The sequence below is a fragment of the Macaca thibetana genome, chromosome 1 (genome assembly GCF_024542745.1).
Source record: "Macaca thibetana thibetana isolate TM-01 chromosome 1, ASM2454274v1, whole genome shotgun sequence".
NCBI lineage: Eukaryota > Metazoa > Chordata > Mammalia > Primates > Cercopithecidae > Macaca > Macaca thibetana.
Window position 1 is genome coordinate 168,436,701 of NC_065578.1, and position 14,133 is coordinate 168,450,833.

At 33.5% G+C, this 14,133-nt stretch overlaps 1 long non-coding RNA gene across 1 annotated transcript; it reads left to right on the top strand.

The window, feature by feature from the left end:
• Positions 1-7,643: 7,643 nt before the first annotated feature.
• On the top strand, positions 7,644-13,454 carry LOC126960760 (uncharacterized). Its single transcript, XR_007728102.1, has 3 exons — positions 7,644-7,740; positions 12,402-12,621; positions 13,356-13,454. It is a non-coding gene; the product is annotated as an uncharacterized LOC126960760 (long non-coding RNA).
• The last annotated feature ends 679 nt before the right edge of the window (positions 13,455-14,133 follow it).

The following is a 14,133-nucleotide window of genomic DNA, read 5'->3' on the forward strand; positions in this document are numbered from 1 at the left end:
GTCTTCTTCCTGGACCAGTCTGATACTTAAAACTTGCTATTTCTGTTATCCACTCATCAGAGGTTTTCATGAGAATTCTTAGATGCATTTCATCATGTGAGACTCTTGAGACACATAAACAGTTCTGTTTCAGCAACTTTGTCAGCTCTCCACTCACACCATCTCTCTTGTTGTTTTGTCTGTTTCAGTTCACATTCTACTGATCTCTTCTTTAACTGCCATTATCTTGTGATAAAACCCTCTTGTTCAGAATGTATACCTATAGCAAAAATACTTCTCATGTGTTACACCTAGATTACTCCCATGATTCACACATTTTGATGAGAGATAAATTTAATTGTTTTTCCATGCATTAGTAAATATATGTCTTTCCTGCCACATCAAGGCTATTGCCACATCTTCTAGCCTTTAGACTTCTTAAACATGTATCAGACATTATTAACTGTACCACACAATACAGTCCACATGAAAGCACTCCAAGTACTTCACTTTCTACCTCTATTTCACCTTAGAAGAGCAGGGTTTATGCAGAAAGACAGATTGTGTACAAAGATATCACTTTTGGGATTTTCTGCATAATCTACCTTTTCAAGCCTTCTGAATTTTAAGAGTTGTCTAACTGGTTCTTAATAGTCTACTTTAACTTTATCATTGGTGTTCTGGAATGTCCCTTAAGCATTTTAAATCTATTAATAGCATACTAATACCTCAGACCAAATCTTTTTTTCTTTATTTTTATGCATACATACCAGCTATACGTATTTATGATGTACATGTGATATTTTGATGCAAGCATACAATGTGTAATGACCAAATCAGGGTAATGGGGAAGTCCATAACTTCAAGTATTTATCATTTTTTTGTTTATTAGCATTCCAGTTCTACACTTCTAGTTACTTTGGAATATACTATAAATTATTATTAGCTATAGTTGCCCTATTGTGCTACCAAACACTAGATTTTATTCCCCCAACTCTATTTTTGTACACATTAACCAATCTCTCATGTCCTGTTATGGTCATGAAGAGGAAACTGAGTTTGAATTTACCTACTCATTCCAGATTCAAAATGTATATGCATACATAACTGTTTATGTGGGGACACTACAATTCCCCTAAATGCATCTCACATGACAGGTACATTAGGACCAGAAGGCGTGCCCCATATTTACGATTTTAACCTCTTGTATAATTACCTGTGCCTTTCAGGCTCAAGGTATTTGGATATATGAATATTTTCACCATTTTATTGGCAATCAGTATGGGATTTCTTGGTTGAAACATTGTCTTTTTGTTCATTAATATATTTACTTTAGGTTTTGGTCTCATGGTCCACTCTATCCCCTGCCTTAGTTAGTTTCAATTTCTGCATCCAGATGGATGATTTAGGTCAACAATCACGTTTAACTCAAATCGACCACCCACACAAAGGCTTATGATGTAAAAATTGGCAACTCTAATTTACATTTACATTATATGTAAGCGTTCTACTGATTTTACTGACTTACTACTCATTACTGTTTAGATTCTAGAATCCATAATAAAGTTCATACTTCTCAAAAATTTTGAATCCATCATTTCTGACTTTTAAATGAAATAAAAGAAGGGAAAATGCAGACATATTTCATCATATATTTACTATTTGTATTGCTCTTTATTCTTTAGTGTAGATAAGATGCACTTGATGTCAGTCTGAAAACTTCACTTACCATTTCTGTATGACCAGGTCTGCTAGCCAACTTTTCTTAATCAGAAAATATTCTTGTTTGCCTTTTCTTGAAGGAAGTTTGTATTAAATACAGAAATATTGTTGACTTTTTTATTTTCAACAATTTAAAGATATCATTTCAATGTTTTCTATACTCTATTGTTTCTGATGAGTATTCAGGTATTATTTTGCATAGCTGATCACCTACCTACATATGTATCATTTTGTTTTCCCTAGCTTCATTTGGTATTTACTTTTTAACACTGATTTTTAGTAATTTTACTCTCATGAACCTGCAGGTAGTTTTTCTTCCCTTTATTCTGCTTATTATCCACTGAGTTTCTTGTATCTATGTGAGGACAATTTAAACAAATTTTCAACAATTTCTGTCATAATTTCTTTAATATATTTCTACTTTGCTATGTCTTTCTTTTTCTTTTAGGACTTCAATTATATGTAATCAATCATAGGGCAAGACTACTAATGCTTACTGCATTATGAGTCAAACTGGAAATCATCAATCCCCTAGAATTATACTTTGTAAAATCTCTCACATGTGTACAAGGAGATATTTTTAAGCACTGGCGGGCTGATAAATGTTTAGCAACCAGTGCTCAAGTGATCCCAACATAAATTTTGTTTAATATTTTTGTATACATTAACAAAAAAAGAGTGAAACAAATAAGATGTATGGTAAGGCTTTCTTTATTCGTCAAGAATGTGAGCAACTGCTTTGCTGAATCAAACATTAGCTGTTAGCACTGAAAGAAAATTTCTTTAAATTTTGTGCCAGTCATGATATAAAAGCTGTACAAAAAAAAGATTTACTTTAATCAATATTATTAATTTTTAACCTTTATTGTCATAAGCCTAAATATGAAATAAAACATTTATTCAAGCCTGAATTGTAGTATTTGTCAATTTTCAGGGTATAATTGTACCCACAGGACCTAATTCAATACAGTAACAGTATCCCACTGGGAGTGGAGTTGGGAGAGATTTGCAGTAACAAAACATTATGTAAAAACGTACAGTTCACAGGCAACAATAAAATATAGTAAAATAATTAGGAATAGATGAATGTGTTTTCAACATGAATTCTTTAATTGCTACTTGATGTAACTTAGTTTTTTTTTTTTCTTTTACTTTTAAGTTCAGGGTTACAAGTGCCAAGTGTAGGTTTGTTTTATATGTAAACTTATGTTAGTGGGGGTTGTTGTACAGGTTACTTAATCACAAAGTTGTTAAGCCTAGTACCCATTAGTAATTTTTCCTGACTCTCTCTCTCCTCCAGTTCTCCACTCTCTGATAGGCCCTGGTGTGTGTTGCTCACCTGTATGTGTGCATGTGTTCTCAACATTCAGCTCCCACTTATAAGTGAGAACATTCAGTATTTGGTTTTCTGTTTCTGTGTTAGTTTGCTGAGAATAATACCTTCCAGCTCCATCCAGGTCCTTGCAAAGGACATGATCTCATTCTTTTATATGGCTGAATAGAATTCCATGGTATATATGTACCATGTTTTCTTTGTGATGCCAAAATCTGGCAGTGATACAACAAAAAAAGAAAATTGCAGGTCAATATACTTATTGAACATCACTGCAAAAATCCTCAACAAAACCCTTTAAACTGAACCCGGCAGCATGGCAGGGCAGTAACTTAATTTTTAACTGCTGTGTTCTATAATTGTTACCAAAATTCTGAAGAGTTTAACAATACTTTTTTTTTAAGTTAGTATGGGGCAGATACAGCATACCCTTGCATGTAAAGATTGTCACTGCGAAATTTTCTGTAATAGTGAGATATTAGAAATAAGCCATTTAAAAATAACTTGGAGATCAGATGACTCAGTTGATAAGATAGACTCTATTATATAGCGTGGATCTCCATCTTGAATACATTGATCACTTCAGTGCCCAGTTTTTAGTACTGTGTGAATATTCCAATACTACACTAATACCAAGAGCTTACTCAGTGGGACTGACGATTATTGAATTTTGGGAGGGAGTCAAATAAATAAATAAATAAGTTGATACTATACTTATTTACTATACTATACTTATTTATTTCAGAGCTAGCAGCATAATAAAGAATAAAAACTTTACAAAAGAAAATTCAGTTATTGGATTATAACTACATTTTACTGCCTGAAACATTAATAAAACTCATCTTCAGCTTTTCCTTGTGACACACAAACATCTTACTACAAAAATACAGTCTTCAATTAGAAATCACTGTTTAAATAATGGCTCCAGGATTGATTAAAATATTCAAACTTATGTAGCATAGCCACCAAATGGACTATGCCATTCCCAATTGCATTAGAGTGTCCTAGTTATGTGTTAAACAAAAAGACAAATGAAAAGAAAAAAAGTAATAAACAAACCAACAAGGAGAACTCCAATCTCACCTGACTTTAGGTAAGCATTACAGATAAATCAGTGATTGAAAAATAGAGAAATAAATATTTTCAGAATTAACATTCATTTATTTGTTTTTAAATGGCACCCTCAGTTGGTGATGATGCTATGGGTAGTATTTTTACATCTTGCAAGTTTGAGAATAACTTCTCTAATGTCATGTTTCTAAATTCTAAATGCTGATTTGTTACTCCTCACCATCTGCTTACATAATCTCCTGTTGCCAAATCTGATAATAATATAGGTGGCTAAAGATGCACATTGTGTATATGCAGTGCAAACTTTTACAATGGAACATCCTAAAGGATGTAGTCATAAAAATACTTCTATAAAACTCTTGAGCTGTTAGACCACTGTGGGACAAGAATGAGTCCTGGAAAACCCTTTAAGAGTTTGAGATTGATCAGGCCCAGTTCCAAGAAGTCATCACTATTTCTTCTCTTTCTTGCATCACCAATATATAATCCATCTGGAAGTCTTTGTTAATATATCCAAAGCATCTTTAAATCTCACCTCTTCTTAACATGTCTAATACTGTTCTAGTCATTACCATCTTTCTGAATTATTTAAACAAATTTCCTGACTGTATTTTCTGTTTTGACAACATCAACCATTCCTGTCTACAAATCCCACAATTAAGACTATCCAATGGCAGTCCACCATAAATATAATGGGATGACACTAGTTTCCCATCAATCAAAAGGCCAGTCATGATGATGCCACTACTTGTTTCTATACTACACCCAATCCCCTGTTCTTTCTTATCCAATCAGCCCAGCGTCACTGTGTTGTCCTTCAAACACACCAAACCCTCTCTCTCTTTAGTCTTATCAGCTAAGACTTCTGAGTGAAATGCTCCAATCTACATAATATTTGATAGACTGCTGCTTTATATTATTCATTTTTCAAATCGGTGTTTAATAAATATTTCCTTTATGAATTAGATTTATTGGCTATACAAACCCACATGTTGAACGACAATTGCTAACATACATTTTAGCCTTCTTTACATTGTTCTGACAGGACTAAATAAATAATTGCAATCTGGATTGGAAATCCTATTATGATCGTCATAATTACCTTCCAGAATTGCACAATTTAAATGATAAAATTTATATAAAATTACAATGAAATCATAAGCAACAACAATTGTTATCTCCTCTACTTCAAAAATCTTTCCAGATGCCACATAGAAGATCAAATATTGATGCAGTAGACAAAATGTTGATATGTACCTTTACTTTCATATATCAGGTTTGGAATTTGGCCAAGAGAAACAGTTCAGACTCATGATCGTATTACACAATTCACCTCTTCTTGCTCTAGTCCTGCATTACAACTGAAGTCCTACACAATCCACCCAAATTGGACAAAATCTTAGTTAAATAAATGGAGACACTTGTAAAGTTTTGCACACATATTCATTAAGCACCTACTAAGCTCCAGGCACTATTCTATGCAAAAGGAATTCCAAATGCAGTATAACTAGCATAAGTACTCATACCAACGAGTATGAATTTTGTATTTCTAACTGTCTGGAAGAATTAAAAATGTACACAAAATTAAAAATACATATATTTAGCTTCATTAAATGAGAATGTAATTGTGAATATGCTATTCAAAGACCATGAAACCTAAATAAAGCAAAAGAGCCATATTAGCCTGAGATCCATTAAAATGATTGTTTTACTGAAGTTTTGTCTCTTTATATGTAATAGAGGTTATTCTGGGTAGCACACAGTATTTCTCTCTGTGAAATCACTATGGAAACTGCCACAATGGGTTATAAACTCCATGACCTTCTATTATAACACTTTTATTTTGTGTGTAGAGATTTTTCCTTCTTACAAATATTTCAAAGCAGAATTATCAGGAAGCACTCATATATCCCTATATATCTATTAATATATCTATTAAAGAAAATAATTACTGTAAGTTGTTATAGAAAAAGAAAACCTTTGCACTCTGTGACTGATCAAATCCCAACTAATTTTCTTTACATCTTGCATTATAAGGTTATAGGCTATTTTTCTTTGAAATTATCCTCTCTTTTCAGAACAACTGATACATTTTTTCCCTTGACCAAAAGTGTCACTAATGCATGATTGAGAGCAAAGTAGTGGATGGATGAGGCAGCAAAACCCCACTAATAGAATCTACTCAGATAACTATTTTGTGTGGAGGGTCATTAATTAGAAACAAATATAGATTTAAGTGACTTTTTAAAATCTTATTTTCCATTAAAAGTTAGCGAACCTTCCAAATGTTGTTTCAATGGAGAACAATTGCTTGAATATCTTCTCTAAGTTGAAAATAAGATAAATTTGACAGAAATATTCATCTCAAATACATGCTTTTTATCCTACATTGTATGTAGAATATAACCATTCTTAAAATGTTGGTTTTGAACCTGTTCTTAGTCCAGATCATGCTTTTAGCTTTATCCCAATGTGTCAATGTGTGTATGACTGTGTGTGTATGTTTTACATGACATTTTCAAAGGGATATAATATTTCTCTTGCTTACGAATTTTATGATTTATATTATATCATCTTTAACATGCATTTCTATTTTAGGATTGCATATTGTTAACCTTTTAAATGTAAACTTTCGAATTGCTAATTTAATGTCACTAATCTGTGATGTGTTAAGTATATTTTAGAATAAATATGGATATTGGAAAATTCATACCTGACAGATTTTAAAACTGATTCTTTTAATCATGAGCACTCATTGTCATATTTTAGATAGATCTTGTTTTCTTCACTGAATTATAATAATTTTCTCTTTTTCCCTCCAAGATATTTCCAATGAACACTTAATGTCTGGTTTAAAGGCAAACATATTCAGTTGGCATGTCCATTGATAGTGAATTTTCATGTCTTTAGGACATTTATACAAGGCAATATTACATTTTATATCACATTATAATGACTTGAGGAATGCACAGATTAATTTTCAGATAACTCCTATAACTCTACAAGGATTTAAACTGCAATTGAATCTGTATAAAGGTAGTCTGAATAGATTCCTTTTGCTAAAAGGAGACCATGGTATGTCTCAATTTTCCTTAAGCAGATTGAAATTGTTTTCATGAAACTTAAAACTTTCTAAGGAAGAACACAAATTGGAATATTGTAAATTTTAAATCTATATTTAAAAAATGATTCTATATTAAAGAAAAATACTTTAATCTTGGATAATTTGGCTCTGTGTCCCCACCCAAATCTCGACTTGTAATAATCCCCACTTGTCAAGGGTGGGGCCAGGTGGAGGTAATTGAATCATGAGGATGGTTTTCTCCATGTTGTTCTCATGAAATCCGATGGTTTTATAAGAGGCTTTCCCCTTTACTCAGCACCCATTCTCCCTCCTGCCACCCCATGTAAAGTTGCCTTTTGACATGATTGTAAGTTTCCTGAGGTTCCTCCAGCCGTGCAAAACTGTGAGTCAATTAAACCACTTTTCTTTGTAAATTACCCAGTCGCGTGTATTTCTTCACAGCTCCGTGAGAATGGACTAATACAATCATCATGCTTTTCAAAATAAGAGCTGAAAAGAAAACTCAGAAATTGGAAGCAACTGAAATTTGGAACAATAATTGAAAACGCAGGTAATCTAAGATGTTATTACTAGCGAGCGTGGTGGCTTTGTTGGAGGTGATTTTAAATTCAGTTTGGCACACAATATATTAATAGCTTATGTATTAAATGTATTATAATTTTCTCAATGAAAGCAAATTAATTTCCTATTCTATGTGTTTTTAAATTGAGCAATGAGAACTAATATGTTGCGATAACTCATTTGAGGTTATCATGATAAATAGAGATAAAGATTTAACCACAGCGTGCTGTTTTAATTCTGATATTAATAGATATTTTATTTTTAAATTTTGACAAGCTACAAAATACCCTAATATACTTATATAGATCATCTTTGAAAAGCCGTGAATGAGTTTTAATAAGTAAAGGAAACTTATAGTTAATATAAACATTTATATAGAATGGTACACATTATAAGGACAGTTTTCAATCTAATACTGGGTCTAGTTAACAGGAAGTTAACAGAAAGAATAGCATTTCCAGTTGAAATTCTGGCCTCATCTCTCTTGATTGAACCTCTCAGCAATAAAGTGATCTCTATCTTTACTAATCCTTGCTCGTTTGTCTAGTCCTGGATTATTCCTACTGCCTTGCTTTCTGTAGTGTGGCTAATTGTAATCAATAAACTTTTTAATTTTTTTGCTAAATAAAAAGATTCTACCCAGACTCTGTTGTAAGTAATTAAGTTCCTATCAAGATTCACTCACAGTCTACATCCAATAAAAATAAACAACAAATAGTTTGATGTAATTAACCCTTCAAGGAAAGCTTCATTAAATATAATTTACCTATATCAATTAAGGTAAATTAAATTTTAGTGAATCAGATACTGCAGATCCCAGTATGTGCTTTCTATATATGCCTTCATGCTTAGCCTTTGCACTAACAGAGCCTGGATTGAACTGTTTTGTGTTTCAAATGACCCTGGATTCTTTCCAGAGCTGATTAAACCTGGAATGGAAACTGGAGCCGAAACAGGCCAATTGGATTCTATGGCATTTTTGAAATGAAACATAGGAACTTAATTGTGTTAACCGTGAAAATTGAAAGAGTAGGTAGACCAAAAAGGTAAGGCTGCCATCTATAGAGAGACCTATGACTAATTCAGTGAATGCAGGAGTGAAGACAGTATGCCGTCTTCAGAGAGACTAAAATAAAGCAGTGCAGAGAAAACAGAGCATCTAGCCTGTGTCCCCCCAAGGAGAAGAGATACATAGATAATAATTCTCCACTTGCGATGAGGTCCTAAGGTACTTTTCCCCTAAAATTTTGTGAGATCTCTCTACATTGTTAGAATATCTAATCCTTTCTACCGTTAATATGCCTTGTTTTTTCTTTCCTTTTAAATAAAGAAACAATTTAGAAATATGCACTTCAAAAAATGAAAATGTGAACAGATTTTTCAAAAACCTATAGTGGTTGAATCATTTAATTCAGGGCGATATCTGAACACTGTGAAAAAAAGAACTGTACTGAATTCTGCTGCATCAGGCTCTTTCAAGTGCAGTGCTGAAAACCTTGCACTTTTAAATCTTGGCACATTTAGAATTATTCAGAGCATAGCCACCTTTAGTTTGGCAGGAAAACAAGATAAAGTCTTCCTGTGGGAATTTTCTGTTGGAATTTGCTACACTTAGTGTTTAAATATACTGATACCCATGATAAAATGTTGTTAAAAAATAGTCTCATCCTATTTTTTTAAAACTAACCTCAGTAAATAACCGACACACTTGCAAAGTTAGGTACTTACATACCTTCTCCGTTTACTGCCCTTTAATACTAAAAACAGAAATGAAATTAAAAAATAAAATGCATCTTTTAATTTCTATTCATACAAACACTTTAAAGCACGATACAATAGGAGGCCAGAGTCATAGTCTTACATAAAATACAAAATACTACAGATATAAGTAAAATGTGTCCTATTTTGTCTCATTTATTATAGATTTAGCTCTTAATAAGACCTGTATTCATGGAGTGCCACCCCCATCTGTGGTCTTTAAGCCCACAGTTGATCTCTAATATGATAACTGCAATTCAGTTAACTATTCAGGAGACTTCAGATCATGAACACACACATTGTTGAATTCAGGAATATATTGCTTTCAATGTGACCATAAGTCTGAGGAAATTGCTTTAAGGCTATGTTTCCTGATTTGATTACCTCAAATTTTACACTGCTGTGCACAAAGTGTCTGGAGAACAATTACATGCATTTGTCACCTCCATTTTAAAAGTATTAGGTGTCTTTGAAATATTTGAGCCCTCTCACTGAAAAAATGCCATGCAGAGTATAGCCTGGGGCAATGATGAGTGGATATATTATTATTCTGCTGAAAGTCATGCTGAAAAATAGTATGCAGTTTTGAAAAACCCAGACTTCTTCTCTTTTCATTCTCACAGCCTCTACTTTAGTGTGTGATATAATCACATGAAATGTGGTATTCTGAAATACTATTCCAAGCATTTTGGAATTCCAGAACAGGAAAAGCAATTTCACAGGCCCAAGGTGAAATTTTTAGTTACAATGTAGCATGAATTTGTAAATAAGTCCTTACTAGAAAGGTTCCTGCAAGTAATGTTAAAATGTGGACTTTCCAAAGACCAAAAAGAGTCACTGAGGAATTTTAAGCAGGGAAGTGCACAAATATGTATGTATTTATTGGAAGACTCTTCTCTGTAGTTTGGGAATCAGAGTATGTTAACAAGAGGTTATGTTAAATATTGTATAATCAGATTATATTAACATTTTAATACTAATTTGGAAAATGTACTTTTTTTTGAAATTTGCAAATAAAAAAGGTCTGCTTGGTTTTTGGTTCTACAGGCTGTACAAGCATGGTAGTGGCATCTGCTCAGCCTCCGGGGGTCCTCAGGAAGCTTTTATTCATAGTAGAAGACCAAGCAGGAGAAGGCATGTCACATGACCAGAGCAGGATCAATAGAGAGTGGGGAGATGGAGGTGTCACACATTTTAAACAATCAGACTTCACAAGAGCTTATTCACTATCAGGAAGACAACACTAAGCCATGAGGGGTCTGGTCTTGTGACTCAATAACCTCTCACCAGGCCTACCTCTAACATTGGGGATTAAAATTCAACATGAGATTTGGAGGGAACAATATTCAAACTATATCATTCTGTCCCCAGCCCCTCAAATATCATGTTCTCACATTGCAAAATACAATTATCCCCTGCCAATCATCCCACAAAATTTTCAGTTCCTTTCAGCATCAGTTAAAAGTTTAAAGTCTCAAATCCAAAGTCTCATCTAGAGATGAGTTCTTTCCACCTATGAGCCTTTAAAATTGAAACAATTTCTTTATTACTACGGTACAATAGAGGTACAGGAATAGGGTACACATTCTTCCAAAAGGGAGAAATCAGCCAAAAGAAAGGGGTTACAGGCTGCATGCAAGTCCCAAACCCAGCAAGACAGTCATTAAATTGTAAAGATCCAGAATAATCTCCTTTGACTCTATGTCTCACACCCAGTGCATATTGGTACAAGGAGTGACTCCCAAGGCCTTAGAAGGCTCTGCTCCTGTGGCTTTTCAGGATTCAGTCCCTGAAAACACTTTTTCCTCCTGGGCCTCCAGGCCTTTGCTGGGAGGGGATTCCACACAGATCTCTGAAATGCCTTTGAGGCCTTTTCCTTACAGTTTTGGCCATTAACATTTCGTTATTTTTCAGTTATGCAAATCTCTCTGGCAAGTGGTTGCTCTATAGCCTTCTTAAATTATTCTCCCGAAAAAGGCTTTTATTTCTCTGCCACGTGGCTATTTTGCAAATTTTCCAAACTTTTATGCTTTGCTTCCCCTTTAAAGATAATTGTATACTTTAAGTCATTTCTTTGCTCCTGCATCTGAGTATAGGTGGTTAGAAGCACCCAGGTTATGTCTTGAATGCTTTGCTGCTTAGAAACATTTTTCCTCCAGATGCCCTAAATTATTATTTTTAGTTCAATCTTCCACGGATGTCAAGGCATAAACACAATGAAGCCAGGTTATTTATTAAGGTATAATACACATAACTTTTGCTCTAGTTCCCAATAAGGTTCTAACTTTCATTTGTGAGCTCCTCAGCTTGGACTTCTCTGTTCATATCACTATCAGCTTTTTGGTCACAACCATTTAACCATTTTCTAAAAAGCTCCAAATATTCCCTCATCCTCCTGTCTTCTCCTGAACCCTCCAAACTCTTCAGCCTCTGCCCATTACCCAGTTTAAAAGTTGCTTCCACATTTTCAGGTATCTGTATGGTAATGCCCCACTCTTTGGTACAAATTTTCTGTGTGAGGCCATTCATGCATTGCAAATAATTGAATACCTGAAACTTGGGAATTTATAAATAAAAAAAGTTTATTGGCTCATGGTTCTTCAGGCTATACAAGCATGACACCAGCATCTGTTAGGACTCAGGCAAGGCCTCCGGAAGCTTTTAATCATGATGAAAGGTAAAATGAGAACAGGCATATCACATGGCAGGAGTGGGAGCAAGAGAAAGAGTTGAAAAATTATGCTTTTAAAAAAATATTCAAATCTAAGAATGCTTATGTTATTTTTCTGGTCCAGATTTTATTTACTTATGCTTTTTCTTTGTTTCTGTTATTTGGAAAGAATGCATCTGGTAATTAAGATAAAAGACACAATGACAGCATTTTCCATGCAGGAACAAGAAGTGGCATGAGGTTTCAGAAGAGCCTGTACAAATTCCGATCACCAAATTCTCAAACTCTGGAATCTCTCAGAATCAGGGCAAAATCCTACATAAAAAGTTTTAGCCTTTCCAATTTTTGGAGTAGACTGGGATGTATTTATGCATTTCATCAAAGAGCAAGGCCAAAAACCTCTTGACTTTGCTGTACCTATGGAAAGATGAGTAACTAAAGGTGAGTGACAGACTCTTTCCCTTTTAATCTAATAGATTAAATAACAATGTCATTAAATAAATATCTAGCATATAATATATGATATGAATAAAGCAAGACCCACTCTCCTGCAATGTATGTGAGTGTGTACATGCATGTGTATATAAAACACATGTAAACATGTAAGTATACATGTCAGAAGGGGTCCTTTTTTGTAGTTTTTTCATATAGAGAAAATAAAGTAGGGTAAAAGATAGTGACGGAGTGGTTTAAACACAAGTTTGTGTGTTTGCTCAGATAAAGGGGCCATAGTAGGAAAAATGTGATCAAAAAAAAAAATAATTAAAGGGAATTGTCCAAGGAAGGCACTATATAAATTATTTGTTTTGAAATGTGAAGACATACTATTTTTGCCAGATCTAGAAAAGACCCCAACTTTGGCCCAATAGCTGAGGCTTAACGGCTATGAAAATGACATGGAAATAGTTACTTTTTCTTAAAAATGGAAAAACAAACATAATTTTTTTTATTGCTTTCTGGATTTTATAAGCAAGAAAAGAAAAGAAGTACAAAAAGGGAACTCTGAGTGTGGTCTAATATATGTACTCTTAATGATATTTTTACTAGGATAATTTTTAATGTATCCTTTATTCTTAAATGTAAACAATGAAAATGTTCTTCATTTACATGTACAAATGGCAGTATGTTTATCTGTTTATCTGATATTTAATATGCATTTCTGTCATTTCTTATAGTTGCCATAACAAAGCACCATGCACCAAGTGACTCAAGCAACAGAAATATATCGTATTTCCTCATAGTATGAGTCCTGGAAGCCCAAGTATAAAGGTATAGGCAGGGTAAGTTTCTTCTGAAGGTGTCTCTTCTTGATTTTATATTGAGGGCCGTCTTTCACAGGTGTATTCACATGGTTTTTCTTCTGTCAATGTCTGTCCTAATCTCCTGTACATATAAAAGTATCTGTAATAATGGATTAAGGACCACACCAATGACCTCATTTAACCTTAATTATCACTTTAAAGACCGTAACTCAAAATAAACTCACATTCTAAGAAGCAGGGAGTTAGAACTTCTACATACGAATTTGGGGAATGGAACTCAATTCAATCTATAACACAATAGTATTTTTTCCATAGTAAATTTAGACCTCTTTTTGGCTCTAGAAAATGTTTTCTATTACACATAAATATAAAGTTCATTTCTGAAAAGAAGACATATGAATGACCAACAGGTATATGAAAAAATGATCAACTCACTAATCATCAGGGAATGCAAATCAAAAACACAATGAGATATCATATCACCTCCATAAAAATGGCTATCATCAAAAAGACAGAAATAACAAATGCTGGCAAGGATGTGGAGAAAGGCAATTGCTCCTATACTGTTGCTGGGAATCTAAATTAGTACAAGCAATCTGAAAAACAGTATGGAGTTCCCCCAAACCAAACATATAAATACTATTTGATCCATCTATTCCATTGCTGGATATAGATCCAAAAGAAAAGACAT